Source organism: Ostrea edulis, chromosome 8 (assembly GCF_947568905.1).
Source record: "Ostrea edulis chromosome 8, xbOstEdul1.1, whole genome shotgun sequence".
Classification (NCBI taxonomy): domain Eukaryota; kingdom Metazoa; phylum Mollusca; class Bivalvia; order Ostreida; family Ostreidae; genus Ostrea; species Ostrea edulis.
Window position 1 is genome coordinate 65,018,457 of NC_079171.1, and position 19,997 is coordinate 65,038,453.

The following is a 19,997-nucleotide window of genomic DNA, read 5'->3' on the forward strand; positions in this document are numbered from 1 at the left end:
GCAGTAAACAAAATTTTGAAAATTCCTATGGTGGATTATTTTTATTTGATGAACCCTTCAAAATGATACCATGATTACAAATATTCCACCATCCATTTATTAGATATGAAAGATGGTCATTATACTTTGAATACCTTAAGTTGATATACGACCGCCAGTTATTCAAGTTGTTTCTCCTCTCTCTCTTTCTCAAAATGAAAGGGGACGCAACCCCTATAAACCCCCTCTGCAATAATTAGCAATATGTATCAACCATACAACTAAGAACATTATCGCCTGTCGATCTTCCTGTCAATTTACAAAGTCATATGGCTGTCGGCAGAAAATATCATTGTACGAAGTACTAGGGACGGACCCACTCCCCTTCTATTATATTGAAAACGTTAATTTGCTGTTATTTCTATGTGAGATGTAAGTTATTTTCACATGCTAAATAAGGTATATTGGCGGGTTGGGCCCCTCTCCCTCTTTTGTGGTAGTAATGAAATGTAAGAATGTAACCTTAAACTAGACACCATCTCGTTGCAAGTAACAAATAGGTCTTCCGTTCGATTATGAAATGTTTCGCACATCATTCCCCATAAATTTCTAATTCCGTAATCAATTATCGTTTAGCGGACATCAGCAGTTGCAGAATTTTCAAACATTTTGCATCAATAATGCATAGAATCACAATCCGACTAATCTATATGATATAATGTTTTTAAAAATAGTTTTCGTTAAACAGATACATGACAGGCGAAGATAACGAACAATGATCAATCCCATAACTCCTGTAAGCAATACACACATTTTCAAGATATGTAGGATTTTCAGTTTTAAGGGTTTGCAGTCCAATTTGAAGAATATGTTAGTTGTCTTAACCTTTATTAAGGAATGCAGCTATACTCGTCAGTCTGTTGAAATTCCCATGGGTACGAATTCTTAAAAAAAAAAACCCAGGGTGTATTCAAAAGCTTCGACTTCAAGTATCTTGCTGTGGCCTTCAACTTTACATTTAGATATATCGACGACGTTTTATCTTTTAACAATAATTATTTTCATTATATGTCTATTCGATATGTCCCTGTGAACCCGAAATAAAATGTACCACTGAGTCATGAACATCTGTTTCGTACTTATATATTTTATTAAAATTGAATATTAACGACAAACTAGCAACTCAACTTTATGACAAATGGATCATTTCAGATTCTCCATCGTCAACTTCCCATATTCATATCGTAATTGTCCAGTATCGCATTCACATGATGTTAATATCATTCAACTGACTCGATACACTAGAGCTTGTTCTGCGTATGATAAGGTTTTGATCAGGACAGGCTACTGACAAGCAAGTTGATGTTACAAGGGTTTCAATAATAACGTTTAGAGTCAGCATTTTGCAAATTCTATGGTCGGTATAATGATCTAGTTTGCCAATACAACCTATCAATGGGTCAAATGCTTTTTGAAGTGTTTCATACCGATAGTTAGGCCGTTCTTGGCACACTGAATTTTACTACGAATAACGCTGTTTACCTGATCAGGATACAGGGCTTACGGATGGTTACAGGGGTTCATGTTTACCGAATTCTTTATTTTGTGTTCCTTCTAAGAGTTATGGGATTGATCACTGTTCGTCATCTTCACATTTCATACTTCTCTTAGCAAGGACATATTGACATTGAAATTGGCGTTATAGAATTCTTCGAGGCATGAATTCCATGATGCTCGCAAGGAAATCTCCATCTTAGTTGATGGTTAGTCACAAAAAAAGAATACCACTGTTGTGCTGGGTCCTTAAAAATTTAGACGACCTGCTTTAGTAACATTCCCGTAGAGCGTGCAGGACGAGATATAATTATCTTAATTCTGTAGTTTTTTTATTGGCTCTTTTTGGACATATATTATCATATAAACAGGATGTTACACGCAACTTCAATATTTCAACAAACATGTTAAACACTGTGTGAAAATTAATAGCAATATTGTACAATTACTTTGAAGATAAAGAGAGACTGGTACATGAAATATGCATAACTAATTCATTTAACGTAGTTCCACACTCCTGTGACGTCATAAGATTTTGCAAAGTCAATGATTTAATGACTGGAACATAAATTTTGTTGGAGTCTTTTTCAATAGTTATTGTTAAGATATTGTTACCCATAAAATATTTCAAAAGTCATAATTATGTTTGAATAATCAATGATATGTTTCAAAATATTGAATCCAAGGGCAATAACTCTGTTTTCATTAAAAAATTTATCAAGTCTATTATGCGATAGATTTCCTTTATTTTTCACAAACATTTTACCAAGTTGATAAAGAATCATTATCTGTGTCTTTTCATGAAATTGCATAATATCTTAATCCCCGAATGATTTTGAATAGCTCAACTGTATGGTGCAAGACTTCGGGTTTTTTTTCCCCAAGGGGGTATACATACTCTGGAAGCTATAGATTTGAAATTATTAAGGAAAGGTGTGGATTTTTTTTTTCATAAATAACTATAACAGATGTACATCTACTAATATAAACAGAAAAAATGATAGGTAAACCATGATATAAGGAAAATAGGTCCACATTTGTTTGTTTTTTAACATTTTGGAGAATAATGCTAATTCAATAATTTTGCACATATCATTCTAAAACTTGATGAACATATTGAAAATAACTTGTGTTTTAGTTATTGACATGTTTCCTGATAAATAAATGCAAATAAAAAATATTTTGTTGTTTTTATTTTAAAATAATAATAATAAAAAAAAAACGGTTTCCAATAAATTTCATAAAAATCTACACAGGGGTACATAACTTCAGTAGTGTCTGTAATGAAAATTAATATGGAAACCCTTTACTATTTTGCCTTTTTACATTACTCTGATTGTTAATTTATTGATTCCAAACAAAAAAATGTTACCTAAACCCCAAAAATCCAGGACTAAGGACCCACCTTAAGGGAGATACATCTTACATTGAAATTATTTTGTCTTCTATCGTTTTCCATACTTGGTTATAATAATCAAGATTTCTTCTGCCACAATAAATTGATTTTTTAACAAACAGTTTTCTTCTCAAAAATTGTAAAAATATATATAAAGAAAGACCACTGTGCCCTGTATCTGAATTAAACACAAATTGTATATAATATTTAGAAAGCAGTATACAATAATTCAGACTTTCACACTTTTCTTCATAAAATCCAAAGATTATGTCTTGATAAGAGATATCATTTATATAAGTAATGTTTAATCTATTCCACCAAGTTTGGAAATGCTTCCAATAAGTACCAACATATTCACAAAGGTAAAACCTGTGCTCTATTGTATCTAAATTTCCACATAATATACAAGAAGGTGATGTTTTAATTTTCATTGCATACAGCAATTTGTTGTGTGCTAAAAATCTGTGAATTAATTTATATTGAAAAGATTGTAATTATGTTTCCATTGATATTGTGAAAGGTAACTTGTAAATACTCTCTAACTCTTGCTGTGTTAATTTTGAATCAAAAATATTTTCCCATTTTGGTATACATGTTGGTAATTCTGCTATACTTTCCATCAAAATCCAGTAAAAATCTTTACAAGTCATGTTTGATATGGGACTCCTATTACCATTGAAACTCAGTATAAGCGTATTTCTATTTATAAAAGAATTATCATTTTGTCGAATATGCTTTCTCCAACTGTAGGGTATTGCATTTCTTAAACAATAGTATTCAAAAAAAAGATATGTTTAAATTGTGTGTTTCGTTTAATTTTTCATGGCTAAGGAAGTCTTTATCTCTATCTACAATATCTCCGATATATAAAATACCCCTTTCATACCACTTCTTCCAAAAAACCTCTTTATTGTCAATTTTAATATTGTCATTAAACCATAAACTTTCTTTAAAAACGACTGGTTCAACATTTACAATATGTCTGAATTCTCTCCATGTACTAAAAATATCACTGTAAAACTTTGGCAAAAAAGTATCAATGTCTAAATGATTCATGCATCCTCTAGAGATAATAAAGTCATTTAATTCAATATCTTGCAAGTAAAATTGAATTATGCTTCTTAATTTTGATTTTATATTAGTGAAAATTCTTTTTACCCAGCCTAATCTTAATGATTTGACCTGTATATCAAATTTAGGTACTTTCAAACCCCCTTTACTAATTTTTTGACTGCTTACTGTACTTTTTACTTTTGGCTTTTCATTATTCCAAATAAAGGCATTTATTTCTTTTTCTACTTCTTTAATTAATTCTGATGAGAAAGGGAGAACCTTCAATATACCCCCCCCTTTCTTATCCAAATTTGGGTTCAATGTAATATTGAAGTCGCCACCTAGAATCAGATTCTGAGAACTCTCTTCTTCTAAGTGCTTTAAGATGCTGTTTAAAATTTCATTCTGTTCTGTTGGGTTATCCTTAGTTGGTGCATACACATTTGATAAAATAAATTCTGTTTTATCTAATTGTACAAAAACTTGTAGAAATCTACCAGCATTGACACATGTATGTTTTAATATCGTATACTCAACATTATGTGGAAATAAAATTGCTACACCTTTACTATTTGATTCTCCATGATTAAATATGATATCCGAGTTCCATTCGTTTATCCATTTTGATTCATCTTGTGCAGTTGAGTGTGTTTCTTGTAAATAAACAAAGTGACCTTGAAAATTCTCTTTAAAAAATGTAAACAATATTTTTCTTTTACTTGGTGAGTTTAGGCCTCTTACATTTAAGGATATGCAGGATAAGTTAAAAGACATTACGATTTGCGTTGAAATGTTTAAAGCACACACAGTAATTCAGAGTAAATTCGTGATAAAATGGGTTGCATGCACATGTATTCGATAGATTGAACTTGCTTGGAGCCAAGTAAATAACAGTGGGGGGACCCCGAACAAAAGAAATCAAAAGGAAAAAACACATATGTACAGATGAATATACTGTACGTAATCAAATGTATAACTGACTAGACTGAACATACTTGACCAACCTTGTGAAGTTTTCACATCTTCTGCATGTTTATATACTGGAAGCTTTAAATGAAAGCTAAATTTAAGAACCAGTATGTTATAATTCTTGGAAATTAAATATCCGGAATAATACACTTCGTGGAAAATAAATATCCGGATTAATACAAAATATTACATGTTCTGTACATTCTATGCATAACGTATTTGCGTGGAACTACTAAATAGAGTTACACATGTATAAACATAAATTTGACATTTCATCAATATTTCATCAACTAATCTGAAGGCCAGGGATGGTAACAAAAAGCTGAAAGGGGGTGGGGGGAGGATGAAACGTCACAATGTCACAAATTACGTCACAAATTACGTTGTATGAGCGTCTTCACAGCGGCTGCCACATAACTAATCTATTCATTCGCCATCTTAAATTTGCATGATTTATAGCTTCCAATATCATTCGTAAGTTTCCTTCCGGTTGGTGAGTAAAAAGTTTTACTTATATGTATAACTAAGGTTTTATCGTGCATGTTTACAAATATGTAAACAGTTTCGTATGTTTATAAGTATGAAAACCACTAAGCATCATTATTCTAATGTAAAATTTTTATATGTTTACTAATATAGAAACAACTACATGTGTTATACTTATATAAACATCTAAGCATATAATTCGGGTTTTCTATCGTGTATAACTATATGTTTATTAGTATGTAAACAATTACATACATAAGTATCGTAGCATATTAATATTAGGAATATAAACTTTGCGTTTTTGGGAGTTGAACTATGTTCAATCTCCCTGGGTCATCACGCACTTTTCTGCGCAGTAATTTGTATTGATTTGTATAGTGGTCGTCAGCGGGGGTTCTGTGTCAGCTGATTTACTCCTAAGTAAATCAACATAAACTTTTATAAACATCCGCCATTAAATAATCCATGTAACTTTTCTGAATTAATCTAATTTTGATAATTGACATGTAAATAAATGCAATGATATTGTATTCAAATCAATTTGAATACAAGATTTCGATCAAATTGATACTGATAGACATAGAAAAATAAAAGATAAGGTTGAAAATTGTCCTTTGTAGCGCAGCGTCACCTATAAACATTGATAGGGAAACGAACGACAACTGCACACAAGCCCTATTGACACCGTGGCGCGAAATATCGAATATGGTGTGAAACCTCAGAAAATTTACAAGAAATAACTCTACAACATTGTGTATGTGTATATATTTGGTGGGTTTTTTTAATGTGATATAAAAAATGCTTGATGTTACATGTAGATTGCATTAAAACACGTCATTCCCAGTCAACAACTTTCGATTGGGATCGGAATACGAAATAAAATTTCTTATATCCGGTGGCAAAGTGAAACTACTTCATGCTTCAAGTTATTGAATTACGTAGTAATTGCAGGTTACACATTAGAGAACTGTTCCTTTTAATAAAGAAAGTCACAAAATAGATACAAAATGAGTGTACCTTATTCATTACTGTTACCGAGCTTTCGTCGACTATAATCTCGAAATGGCGTGTTTCGCTGCGCTTGATGACGGTAAGGTCCACATTTTCTACGTGAGTAGTGTGATATTTGTTTATGAATTTTTCGCGCATACATGGTATGTCTCGGCTAGGAATAATGGAAACTTTCTCACCTATGTATGTAAAGACATATTAATCTCTATTTTTAAAGATGTAGAACACTTTTATCAAATGACAATGTTTGAAAACGCTTAGAGCCCCGATGTCAGAATTTCCTTTTCCAAGACATCAATATGTCAAATTCATTATCCTTTTTGAATAGTATGTACCATATTTTGTACCAGTTATCCATTTTGAATCCCCTATTCCAATGGGATTTTGCTGCACTCTGTAATGTTTGAGCGGATGTCATGAGTGTGTGTCAAACAGAAATTTTAAGAGCATGGGATGAGGTGCTGCCATGTATTACTTCACTATCAAAGTTTAACCCAGTTGCCACAATGTTGAATTTATGCTGCAAAAAGGATTGGAAATTGTTCTGGTCAAAACACATTGTTTATTTGTCTACAGATGAAAGAGACATGAGGATTCTCCCTCACAAACTGAAAAAAAAAATAGTTATGGATCTTGTACATGTATAGTTTATTAATCACTATAGATTTCCAGCATCACAAGTCTGATTCCACTATATGCTTTTCATACTGTCAGGTTCATTCACCCCCCCTGTTTGAGCCACAGTATAATATCCCAAATACCTTGGCAATAAATAACATTATTTGACTAGTGTTTCATTTTTAGCGGAGTTGCGATGAAGTCGAACTCGGCTTATGATCTGATGAAGTGCCTTTAGGCGGGCAGGCGGGCACGCATCAACATTTCATTTCCGCACCATAGCTCTTGAGCAAATTATAGGATCTCATTCAAACTTAGATGGATTGTCACCTTCAGTAAGATGAGGAAGCCTATCGATTCTGGGGTCACTAGGTCAAAGGTCAAGGTCACTGGCTATAAATAGACTGAAATTTGGAGAAAATTTTGTTTTCCGCACCATAGCTCTTGAACGAATTATAGGATCTCAATCAAACTTAGATCGATTAAGTAAGACAAGAAGCCTATCGATTCCGGGGTCACAAGGTCAAAGTCACAGTGGCTATAAATAAACTGAAATTTGGAGAAAATTTTGTTTTCTGCACTATAATTTTTTAACAAATTATAGGATCTCAATTAAACTTAGATGGATTATCGCCCTTGATGAGACAAAGAAGCCTATTGATTTTGGTCAAGGGTTAAAGGTCAAGGTCACAAAGGATTTAAGTCGGCTGAAATTTATGTACGCAAAATTTTGCTCCCTGCTTGATAATTCTTGAAAACTTTTCTGCCGGTTCCCTCTATGCCCATTCCTTGCGCAACTCGGCTTGTGCATTTCCGATGCCCGACAATTTTTAATTTTTTTGCATTTCATTTATTTTGAGTTATCATACAATTATTTACCATTCCATTGATCCTCTACAGGACTGTAGTATACTCAGGTGACAGTTTAGCATATTGGACTACCTTTTCAAGTAATGAATCCTTAGAATTAGCTATAACTAGGATTAAACTTGAATGTATATATACAGGGGAAAAACTTCTTCATAACTGCAAGGCATTGATAACCATATTGATTTGAATGTTTGGGCCATAATATGTGGTCATATTTTTCATGAGAATATAAAGGGATGAAATTCTAGAAAACAACAACACGACTTCAGTTACTCGAGGAGCGTTGTGGCCCATGGGCCTTCCACTATCCATGTTTGCTGTTGTAACGCTTTGAAAAACAACAACAGTTGATTTGTATCTAAAATCATAATAATATTCAGTCATTTATCCCCCTACCCTTCCAGTACTATCTTTTCTAACTAAATTTCCACAATGTTCAACTCCCACGAGTACTTTAAGTACTTTGATTATCGTTTTAGTTTATATAAACATGTAGTTAAAATATAGATGCAGCTATACATCAAATCCCGGTATATTATACGCATATGTATATGCAAATATACATAAAATCCAGGTATGTTATTATACGTATGTATTTTGTAAACTTCTTTTTATGACGAACATTTAGATGCAATGTCGCAGTTTGTATGTATGCAGGCCTGCTGCATACTATTATATTTAATATATGTAAGCTTGTTGGATGTATGCGATTTGTGATTTTGCATCTATTCTGTATTTTCATTATTTAATCAAATCTATATGTTATGTAATTAAGTATACCACTTCTTATGGTTGGTATTTTATCTGTCATACAATTTTATCATAAGTACTAACTCACCACTTATTACATTATACATCTTCAGTTTTATACACATAATACATACTATCGAATAAGAATTATGGAGCCATGTCGTGCTACGAGCTGGATCCAGTTACAGAAACATGGTACAGGGTCTGAGGTGTAGCACCTGACGACGACCTCAAAATTCTTGCCTGATGACGATCTCAAAATTGTTGTCTGGCATAATTTTATAATTTATAATTAACAAAGTAATAACTAGTGGCACTCTATTATCAAAATTGTCTTTGGCGACCCTACCCTAATTCTTTTCTCTATATATTTTAGTTATTTCACATGTATATACATACCTACATCCATATTACTATCACCTGTTACTAATATTAATAATTATGTAATAGTTATGGTATATTTATTTCAGTGTATCTTGAATTGGACGAAGGACGGAGACTCGTGCGATTACTAATTATTACCTTCTATTAGAATCCAAATAAATAACAAATATTTTAAATATTTAATTTTATATTTACTTATTATATTTTTAAAAATTTTAATATACTTAAGGAATAAATTAAATAAAAATCATTATTAAAATTATTATATATATAAATAAAAATATAATTTATTATAAATAAAAAATACTTTAATTATTTAATTTTAATTTACTTATTGTAAATTTTTTTTTAATTTATTGAACAAATTAAATAAAATTATTATTAAAATTATTATATAAATAAAAATTATAATTTATTTCATTAATTTTTACTTTTTATTTAGTTTTTTATATAAATCCTTCTGTGTTTAGTAAACCAGAAGTGATAAAAGAATTAGATAGGTTACATGAGGAATATGTTTTGGTTCCAGCTGACAAAGCTAATAACAACATTGTCTTTGTTTGTAAGGCTCATTATTACAACTGTATTTTAAACGAACTTGGCATTAATTCCACTTTTGGTAATCATACTTATACTATTCTAAAGAACATTACACTAACGTATAACCCTTTATTATTTAGATGTTGCTGGCCGTGTAGCACAGAGGAATTTCGTATTATGTATGCAAGGTGAAGATAACGAACAGTGATCAATCTCATTACTCCTACAAGCAATACAAAATAGATAGTTGGGCAAACACGGACCCCTGGACACACCAGAGGTGGGATCAGGTGCCTAGGAGGAGTAAGCATACCCTGTCGACCAGTCACACCCGCCGTGAGCCCTATATCCCGATCAGGTAAACGGAGTTATCCGCAGTCAAAATCAGTGTGCCAAGAACGGCTTAACAATCGGTATGAAACACATCAGACAGCATTTGACCCAATGCGAGGTTGTACTGACGAACTAGATCGTTATAACGACTATAGAACTTGCGAAATGCTGACTTCAATCGAGACTGTTGAAACCCCTGTACCATCAACTTGTTTGTCAGTAGCTTACCTCGATTTAAAAACTGACTATACGCAGAACAAGCTCTTGCATATCGAATCAGTTGAGATATATAAACACCATATGCAGGTGATGATGGAATATTGCTACATAAATATGGGAAGTTGACGATGGAGAAGCTGAAATCATCCCGTTTGTCATACAGTTGAGTTGTCAGTTTGCAGTTAATATCTCCGAAAATTATTTAGGAAAAAAATGGAATTGAAAATTGAATGAATTCTACCTTTGTATATCCATTTATTACTTCATTGTTTGTGCGGCGAGGATCTAGAAATAAATAAAAAGAATGGGTGAGGAGTTGCAGAATTATGTGGGAACACACCCAGTGCACGACCCTCTAAAATGTCATACCGAGCGAAGCAAGGCTCTAAAGGTAAAAATGTATGTAAAAGAAAAAATGAGAAAATCAGCAAATGAATATAGATACTTTTTACATACGTGTACTGGAATTTGTTTTTTATCCATATGTGCGCTGCCATCTTGTTTTGCTCATTAGTTGCTTCTACTTTGACTGTCCACTAAAAATGAAACAACTGACGTGCAATTTGTAATTCAAACACTCAGTTTGTTAAAAATGAATGGTATGATTTTCATTGTTATAGTTTTTAGCCAATCTTCAAATAGAAAACCAGTAATACGACTAAATAGATGAACGAGTTCATGAGTTTCTTTCAATAAAAATATGCTATACATTTATGCTTACATTTTTACCACTTTGAATTTGTTGTTGAATTTTGTTTAGTTTTAATTTGAATGAGAAGAAAAAAAGTCGAGGCTAAATATGACGTCATAGTACACGGTTTACGTTGGATGTCGTTATATTTTTCGCGTTAAATGAATAGATTGATCCTGTAGTTACTCTCATTTATCCTCCTTTAATATCTAGATATTACTGGGCGTTTGGCGCAAGGGGAATTTCATGAATAATATATCTTTTAAATGAATCATAATTTACCGTAGTTAACGGAATTATGATTATCACTTGGGCACGTCAATAACCATTTCATGCTTCGCTCTGTCCAACGGTCACACCATATATATGTATTTTTTTAATTCATTCTTTTTCCATATTCACATAATCATCAGTAATAGTAATGAAGATACATATTAATCATTTTATACATTCTCGCACTCTTTCACACTACTATCATACAGCATATAATTGGTTGAATGTAAAACTTATACGGTACCAATTTTAATGCAACAGATGCACATTTCGACAAATAATGTCTCTTCAGTGATGCTCAACCGAAATGTTTGAAATCTTCTTATTCTAGGTTACAGATCAAGAACAGTTTTTCCGTTTTCTCAAAATCTGTCAAATTTCAAAACTTCACATGATTTAATTGCTACAATTTTTTCAACTTTGTATTTGTAAAAAAGAAGATAATGTATCAGCCCAGTAATATGAGGAATTTTGTTTTGTTTTGAACAATTGAAAACATATTGTTTGGTATACAGAATTATGAAATTAACAACTTTATTACACAAACTGAGAGACGTTTCACCAAAAATAACACTAGTAACATTAAAACCAATCCTTTTTGATGTTTTTTCTGAAAATATGCATGCTAAGATTATTCCACAGTGATAGAGCATCAGAACAAAATATAAACATATGCTGTATTGTTTCTACATTTTCTTTACAAAATGAACAACAGTCATCTGAAATGATACTGATTTTCTTGAGGTAATATTTCGTAGGAAGAAGCTTGTAAAGAATTCGGTACTGTAACCACTGAAGTTGGGTATCAATACCAGAGAAAGTCGAGTAGTAGTCTATAGTGTCAAGTGCAGTAAAAAGAGATTTTGGTGAACCATCAAGAGCCAAAGTTGTGTCGTCAGCATATTGGAAAATTTTGTGTTCCTTACCATTCACTATTATACCATTGATATATGTAGTCTGTTTCACAAGAATAGCTAAAATTTCTGCACAAAGAATAGATAAATAAGGAGCAAGAGGGTCACCTCGTCTGCAGCCTCTCTGTATATCAAATTGCTCTGATAGGAAACCACTTTGTAATACAGATGCTTTAATATTTGTATTTAAAAATTTTATCCAAGTAATTATGCAATCCCCAAAACCAAAATAGTTAACAACTTTATATATAAAATTCCAAGATATAGAGTTAAAAGCCTTTTCAAAATCTATCAGTACAAGTAATCCTGGTGTGTTGCTTGATTCTCTGAAATACATGAGATCATACACAAACCTACTATTTTCTCCTATGTACCGGGGGCCTCCGTGGCCGAGTGGTTAGAGCATCGCGCCCACAATCACACGGCCTCTCACCTCTGTCGGCGCGGGTTCGAATCCCGCTCGCGCCGGTAAGTGAGAAAGTTTCCCAGTTTACTTTCGGAAGGTCGATGGTCTCTTCCCAGGTACATTGTATCTGGGTTCTCTCTTCCACCAATAAAAACTTGGTGTCACCAGATAACTGAAAAATCAATCAATCCTATGTACCACCCTTTTATAAACCCAGACTGAGTTTCCGATATCAAATAATCTAAGGTTGATTTTATTCTATAACTGAGACACCCCAATATAAGTTTATAAAGCACATTTAAAAGAGTAATTGGACGCCAGTTTTTCAGAAATTGTCTGGGTTTGTCACCTTTTGACAAACATGTAATAATCCCCAGTCTTTGTGATATAAGGAGTTACATTGTCTCAAAAATATTATTAACAGCTGATACAATGTGGTCTTTGGGGTCCTTCCAAAAAAAAATAAAAATAAAAAATTCTACGGTAAAGGCATCACTTCACAGCGGGGTTAAGGTGTCCTGAGTAAAATAACAAGTAATAACAGCATATTCATATAAAAGTGAAAAAAATTCAAGCGTCGCATATTTTTAGTAAAAATCGTTTGTCAATACATAAACAAACATCGTATCACGTGGGAAAATCCTTTGCTTACCTATTACGTCGTCATACAAGTTTTTATCCGCTAAACTTTTAGTTGTTTATCACCTCGGTACAGGTGAAAGATGCACTCAAATCATTTGCAGTTTAGGCTTGATATGTCGACATTGATATGGTAAATTTAAAGAGTGATACGGATCGGTACAATATCCTCTCAAATATAGCAATTTCCATAATCTCAACTCAAATGTTGGCCATTTTCCACATTCACATCCAAATCGTATCTAAACGAGGCAAAATATTGCACCTTCCGTATCAAAATCCTACATCTGCAACTAGTTACTTTTCTGAATATGCCTTGATCGAAATTAAATATCGTCGTCTTTCACCTGTACCGAGTCGATATGTACATGCGTTGGTTTTCCTTATTCCAAATGACTGTACACATCGGGGGCGATATGAAGGTCACAAAGTGATGTAAAGATTACTTTACAGTCTTTCGTGCACATACTATATATGAAAATATGAGACTTATATATTCTCGAAGAAATCTGGGGAAAAAATCATCTGACAAACAGATTTAAACACATACAGTTTGAACACTAGATAACGACAATAAATAGCGAGAAAATATTACGACATTTTCCCCGCAATACAACTATAGAACTGTACGTCGTGACGTACTTTTATATTGTGACATCATATAGTATGAAGTGCACCGAGGTACATTTTATGATGTTTGTTTTAACTTTACTCGGGACACCTTAACCCTGCTGTGTTCCTGGTGATTTATTATTTTTCATATTTTTAAGAACTGTATATATTTCACTTTCAGATATCTTCTCATCCAATTAGTTTGAAGCTGTCTTGTCTAACCTAGGGGTGTCCGAGACTATTATGATATCTTCCAAATTTATATCTAAGAGATCTCAATCTTTACATGTGTAAAGAGTTTCATAAAAATCTTTGACAAGATGAAGAATATCCAATTGGTCATATATGACCTGATCTTTATATGTTTCTACTTTTTTGATAGTTTTGTTTAAAAAATTACGGGATTCTAAAGAACAGAAATATTTACTAGGTTTTTCCCTTTCTTCTACCCATTTAGCCCGCGATCTAATGATGTGACCTTCTAATTTTTCCTTCCTTACATTTTCAAGTTCGACCTTTTTTTCCTCTAAAAGTTGTAAATTAATGTTACAGCCTGACTCTATGATTTCAATCTCTTCCAGTAAGTTTTTTTCAAGTATGTCTCTTTCTTTTTTCTTAAAAGAAGAGTATGAAATTGTTATACTTCGAATGTCCATGACAAGAACTTCCGGAAAAATACTATGATCATGGTTGTTGTCTGTATTGTCAGCATGTAGATATTGGTTTTGTACTTTTAGTATAGTTTGTTTGACTGTCAGTAGACTGTTATTGAATTTCCAAAGTCCACGACCTTTTTAAATGTTTAAATTTTAACTCTATCACTACTACTGAATGGTCTGACTTATATCCAGGCTTAATAGAAAACTTTTCCACCATATTTGAAAGGCTTTCTGATATCAATATATAGTCTAAGCGAGCTTGTTTTAAAGGGTTTTTCTTCCTCCAAGTATACTTTTTTGCTCAGGATACAGAATCCTGTAGTAATCAACACGTTGTAAATCATTCATCAACTCAAGAACCGTTTCTCTAGCCTTTGGGTTATTAACAGTGTGATAATTTTGTGTATCTAATATTGGATTTAAAGCAAGATTAAAGTCACCGCATAGCATAAAATAATCATAATCTAGGCTCAAAAAAGTGTCTCTGGCTTTTTCATAAAAACCAGGGTTATCAGTATTTGGACCATATATATTTATGATAGTTACTCGGTTATCTTCAATAGTAATGTCAATAGCTAAAAGGTTTCCCTCGTCATCCCTACTCTCATTGTGAATTTTAGATTCGAAATTATTGTTTAAAAGGAAGCATACACATCTTGAATTTGACTTGTACGAATTAAATATGCATTTATATTCCCATTGTGTTTCAATAAATGGTTTAACCCGGTGTGTAAAGTGAGTATCTTGTAGGCAAATTATTGAATATTTTTTTTTTTATAAAAGTTAAGTACATCTTGTCTCTTAGAATCTGTAGCTATGCCCTGACAATTCACCAATGCTATTTTTATCACATCATCCATTAGGTTTTACACATATAAAAATGGAAAACAAATTCACTAAATGAAGTATACCTTTGATGAACTAACTGTCCTCTCATACCTATCATTCTCACGCTTTCACACACTAAACACACAAAACCGAAAGTTTCAAATTATTATTTATCATCCCGCCCCGATCACCTTACGATTCCGATCTAAACAGTCTATCGTATTTGGCTCCGCTAATATTTGAAAGTTATCGTTTCACTTTGTGGTCCACAGAGTCCAGGATATCAAATTTGTGTCTGATGTTCACCTTATCTACGGCAAATATTTTGCCATTATAGATCCAAGTTGACAAAATCCGTGGGTCTTCCTTTAGAACACTGATCAGTTTGGTGTTCCTTAAATCTCTTATTTATTTCCCCATTTGATCGTTTTTTAATCACTTTCACCTCAATCTCTGTTGATATGAATTTCGTAATGACTGGTCTAGGTCAACCCTGCTTTCCATTCGGTAATCTATGGATTGCCAACACATCCTTTGGATTTAAATCTACGCCAACTTTTTGTTTAAGAATGGTGCATAAATCCAATCTCAGATCCTCGTCCCTTATCTCTTTCCAACCCAAAACTTTTATGTTATTTTTCTGGGAGTACTGTTGATTGTAATTAGCTAATTGTAAGGCCTCCCCTGACATGGCATTGTTTGGAGGTTTCTTTCAGTAATCTCAGCTCATGATTTTGTTCAACGAATTTCTCCCGCATAGTTTCAAGATCTAAATTGAGCCCATCTGCCATTTATTTCACTTGACGTTCGAAATTTCTGGCTTTGCTGTCTATTTTTTGATTAAACATTTCTCAGACTTCGTCCGTAATCTCCGATTTCAAAGCTTCATTCATGGTTTGTTTAATTTCTGTCAGAATTTGTAGTTTTAATTCCCCTTTTAATTCCGATTTCACTTCTACAATAATGGATGCAATTTTTTTCCTTGACATAATTCTTATTCACCATTGTTTATTGTATTTCATGCAAGCTTTGTCAAATTTAACTCGTCATTCAATATGTCGGGGGCTCCACTAGGAGTATCGAGGTCCGAACAACTTGATATCTGTTTCGTATGCGGTTGTTCTTTTGACACCACCATTTTTTAAACAGCAGCCGGGGCTGACTGTAAACTCAACTGCACTAACCTTCTTTCCGATGCTTCCTGCGTATTTTCTCGTGCTTTTTTGTCATGTTTTTTCTCCTCTTTCCTTGAGCTCGGAGTCTCCATCGACAATTGAAAAAAAACACCAGTTCGTTGTTAAGAACACTTCAAACACACCACAACTACACCAATAATCCAAGAAAAGAAAATCATATCACAAAAAGTATGATGTTATCGAGTACTCTGCACCAGAAGAATTCTGTAGAACTCTAAATATACAAGATATTGAGAAATTCAGCGGAGCTCACTTTTTCCTCTCCTACTCTGTGCCTATGTCACGTGATATATTCCCCATATTTCTATATTTATGATAAAGTTAATATGCTCATCATTAATCATGCATGACTAAAAGAAATGGTCAAAATGTCCATTCAGAATATTTCATTCTTGGATTTCGAAATCACTAGAATCCAAGTGCTTCAGGGGATTTCACCCTCTGAGTCCCACTAGGACTTCGTGTAACGACCTACTGCCCCCTCCCCTTGAAATCCTGAATCGGCTCCTGGTGAGGAGAAACTTACTGCTTAAATAATGTATTACATTTACGATTCAAGAAATCTGGAAGTTTTAATGATACGCCTTAATACTGTACATAAACAGGGAAATAAATTCAATGCAATTCAATGAAGAGAGAAAAAAATGAGAAATTGCACAAAGCATATGGTCCCTAATTACAGATAAAGATAACTTCTCATTTAAAAGTAAGTAAGTATTCATTTAAAAGTAAGTGTACTTTAACACATGTACCTGTATCTTACTTAACATATCCATGCAAGGATGGTCTCTAGTTTAAAAATAGACAAATAAAACGTATAACAAACGGTTCATGGGTCACATCGCTCACCTGATTGATCTTCGCCCTGCCGCTGTTCAGCAGTTGTGATTTTAAAAGAATTGTTATTAATCCTTATTCCCATCAAAATTGTTCATCCCATATTTCCCCCCAACATAGCCCAAAAGGATTACAACATGACTGAAAATGAATATCTATATATGCTAGCAGGAAAACGAAACTGTGCGTTATAAAATTTAGTATATATATATATTTTTTTACATGTATTGTTAATATTTATAAAATCTAAACAATCGATAGTGAACACATGTTGTTTATTGAAATGTTCGTACGCACGAGGTTTACTGGCCAATACTGTTTGGTGTAAGAAGTGTAAAAGGTTTGTTTGGACGCTATTCGTTAAGGAAAGCACTTTAGTATTGACAAATTTTACCCTTCTGTCATGCCACAACTCAGCGAAAACCAACGTAATCGTGCTGTTGGAATTCTTCAAGCTGGAATGGCACAAAATGTCGTAACAAGACTATTTGGAGTTCATCGGAACACCATCCAGTCATTATGGAGACGTTTCCAACAATCTGGTAACACTCGGGATCGACCACGTTCTGCGCGTCCTCGTGTGCCGTAGCGTCGACAGGACAACCACATTAGACTTGTGCAGCTGAGAAATCGTATGCAGACAGCAAGTTTTACTGCTCGTAGCATTTTTGAACTTCGACCAATCAGTCCGAGAACTGTGCGTAATAGTCTGCGCGAGCACAACATCAGACCAAGACGTCCAGCAGTGCGCCCAATACTGCTTCAACGTCATCGTATCACTAGACTAACGTGGTGCAGATGACATCTGCGTTTCAGAATACAGGACTGAGCCAATATTCTGTTCACTGATGAATCCAGATTTCATTTGGATAGCAGTGACGGCCGTTGTAGAGTGTATCGTCGCGTTGGGGAGCGGTACCAGGACGCTTGTGTACAACGTAGACAATTCGCTGGAGGTAGCGTTATGGTGTGGGGTGGAATAACAGCATGTGGAAGGACCCCTCTATAAATTGTCAATGGAAATCTCACCGGCGTACGCTATCGAGAACAAATTATTCAGCGCCTCAGCGCCATGTGATACCCTTCATACAGAGACAGCAAAAATCACATCACTCTGCAGAAAGTCAACGCAAGGTCATGTGTTTCACGTGTAGTCAGGGACTTTTTTGTTCAACAGAATGTCGAGGTCTTGCCTTGGTCAGTTGTTTTCCCCGCTTTTTCGCCAATCGAGCACGTCTGGGATGAAATGGAACGACATATACGCCGTTTACCAAATCAGCCAGTGACTTTGGCTGATTTAGGCCCGGCTTTAACGAACATCTGGAACAACATCCCTTTGTTAATTCAAGTTCGAATACCAGTGTCTTTCGAGTGTGCTGAAATTGAGGTTATTGGACGGTAACATTAATGGATTATGAAATGTTGTAACGAATACATTTGTTAACAGTATTACAAAATATAAAATTTGTTCGTTGTTATTTCTTATTATTTTTTCATATAGTTTCTTTTTTTTCTCTAGTATACATGTCTGTCAAAAAGCTTTCAGGTAAAGTTCAACGTTTGTGCCCCAGTGATTCCCGGGAAGATTCTTAAATACCCCACTTTATTTTTGCCCTTTCGTGATTATTCCCCCTTGAAAAGGGAATGACCCTTCATTTGAAATAATTTCAACTGATTCGATACGCAATAGCTTGTTCTGCGTATGGTCAGTTTTTAAATCGAGGTAAGCTACTGACAAACAAGTTGATGGTACAGGGATATCAGCAGTCTCGTTTAAAGTCCGCATTTCGCAAATTCTGTGGTCGATCGTTACAACGATCTAGTTTGCCAATACAACCTATCATTGAGTCAACTGCTACCTGAAGTGTTTCATACCGATTGTTATACCGTTCTTGACACACTGATTTTGACTACATATAACTCCGTTTACCTGATCAAGATATAGGACACACGGTGGGTGTGACCGGTCGACATTGGATGCTTACACCTCTTAGGCACCTGATCCTACCTCTGGTGTGTCCAAGGGTCCGTGTTTGCCCAGCTATCAATTTTGTATTGCTTATAGGAGTTCTGAAACTGATCACTGTTTATTATTTTCACCTTTGATTTATGAGATTGATCACTGTTCCTTATATGCACCCTTCATTTATGAGATTGATCACTGTTCGTTATCTGCACCTTTTCAAATCCAAAGGTTTAGCAATTAAGAATTATTAGCTGAAATAAAAAAATGAGTTCCTCATTGACAATATCTTTGTGGTCTTTCGTGATCAGGTCTTCCAACAGTCTGTTGGAATTCCCATGGGCACGAATTGTGCTCCTTTGTTAGCTGACCTGTTTCTATATTCATATGAAGCAGAATTTATTCAAAAACCTCTACGTGAGAAGAAAAAATCTCTCGCTGTGGCCTTCAATTCCATATTTCGATATATCGATGACGTTTTGTCTATTAAAAATAATAACTTTCATTCATATGTCGATTTGATATATCCCCGTGAGCTCGACATAAAGGAAACCACAGAGTCGTCCTCTTCTGCTTCATACTTAGATATTTCCTTGAAAGTAGACATTAACGGCAAACTGACAACTCAACTGTATAACAAACGGGGGGATTTCAGCTTCTCCATCGTCAACTTCCATATTTATGTAGCAATATTCCATTATCACCTGCATATGGTGTTTATATCTCTCAACTGATTCGATATGCAAGATCTTGTTCTGCGTATAGTCAGTTTTTAAATCGAGGTAAGCTACTGACAAAGAAGTTGATGGTACGGGGG

The 19,997-nt window shown here is 33.9% G+C and overlaps 1 protein-coding gene across 1 annotated transcript in view; it reads left to right on the forward strand.

The window, feature by feature from the left end:
- Nucleotides 1-19,997, forward strand: part of LOC125682753 (IgGFc-binding protein-like) — an 82,918-nt gene that overhangs the window by 20,453 nt on the left and 42,468 nt on the right. The window lies entirely within an intron of this gene.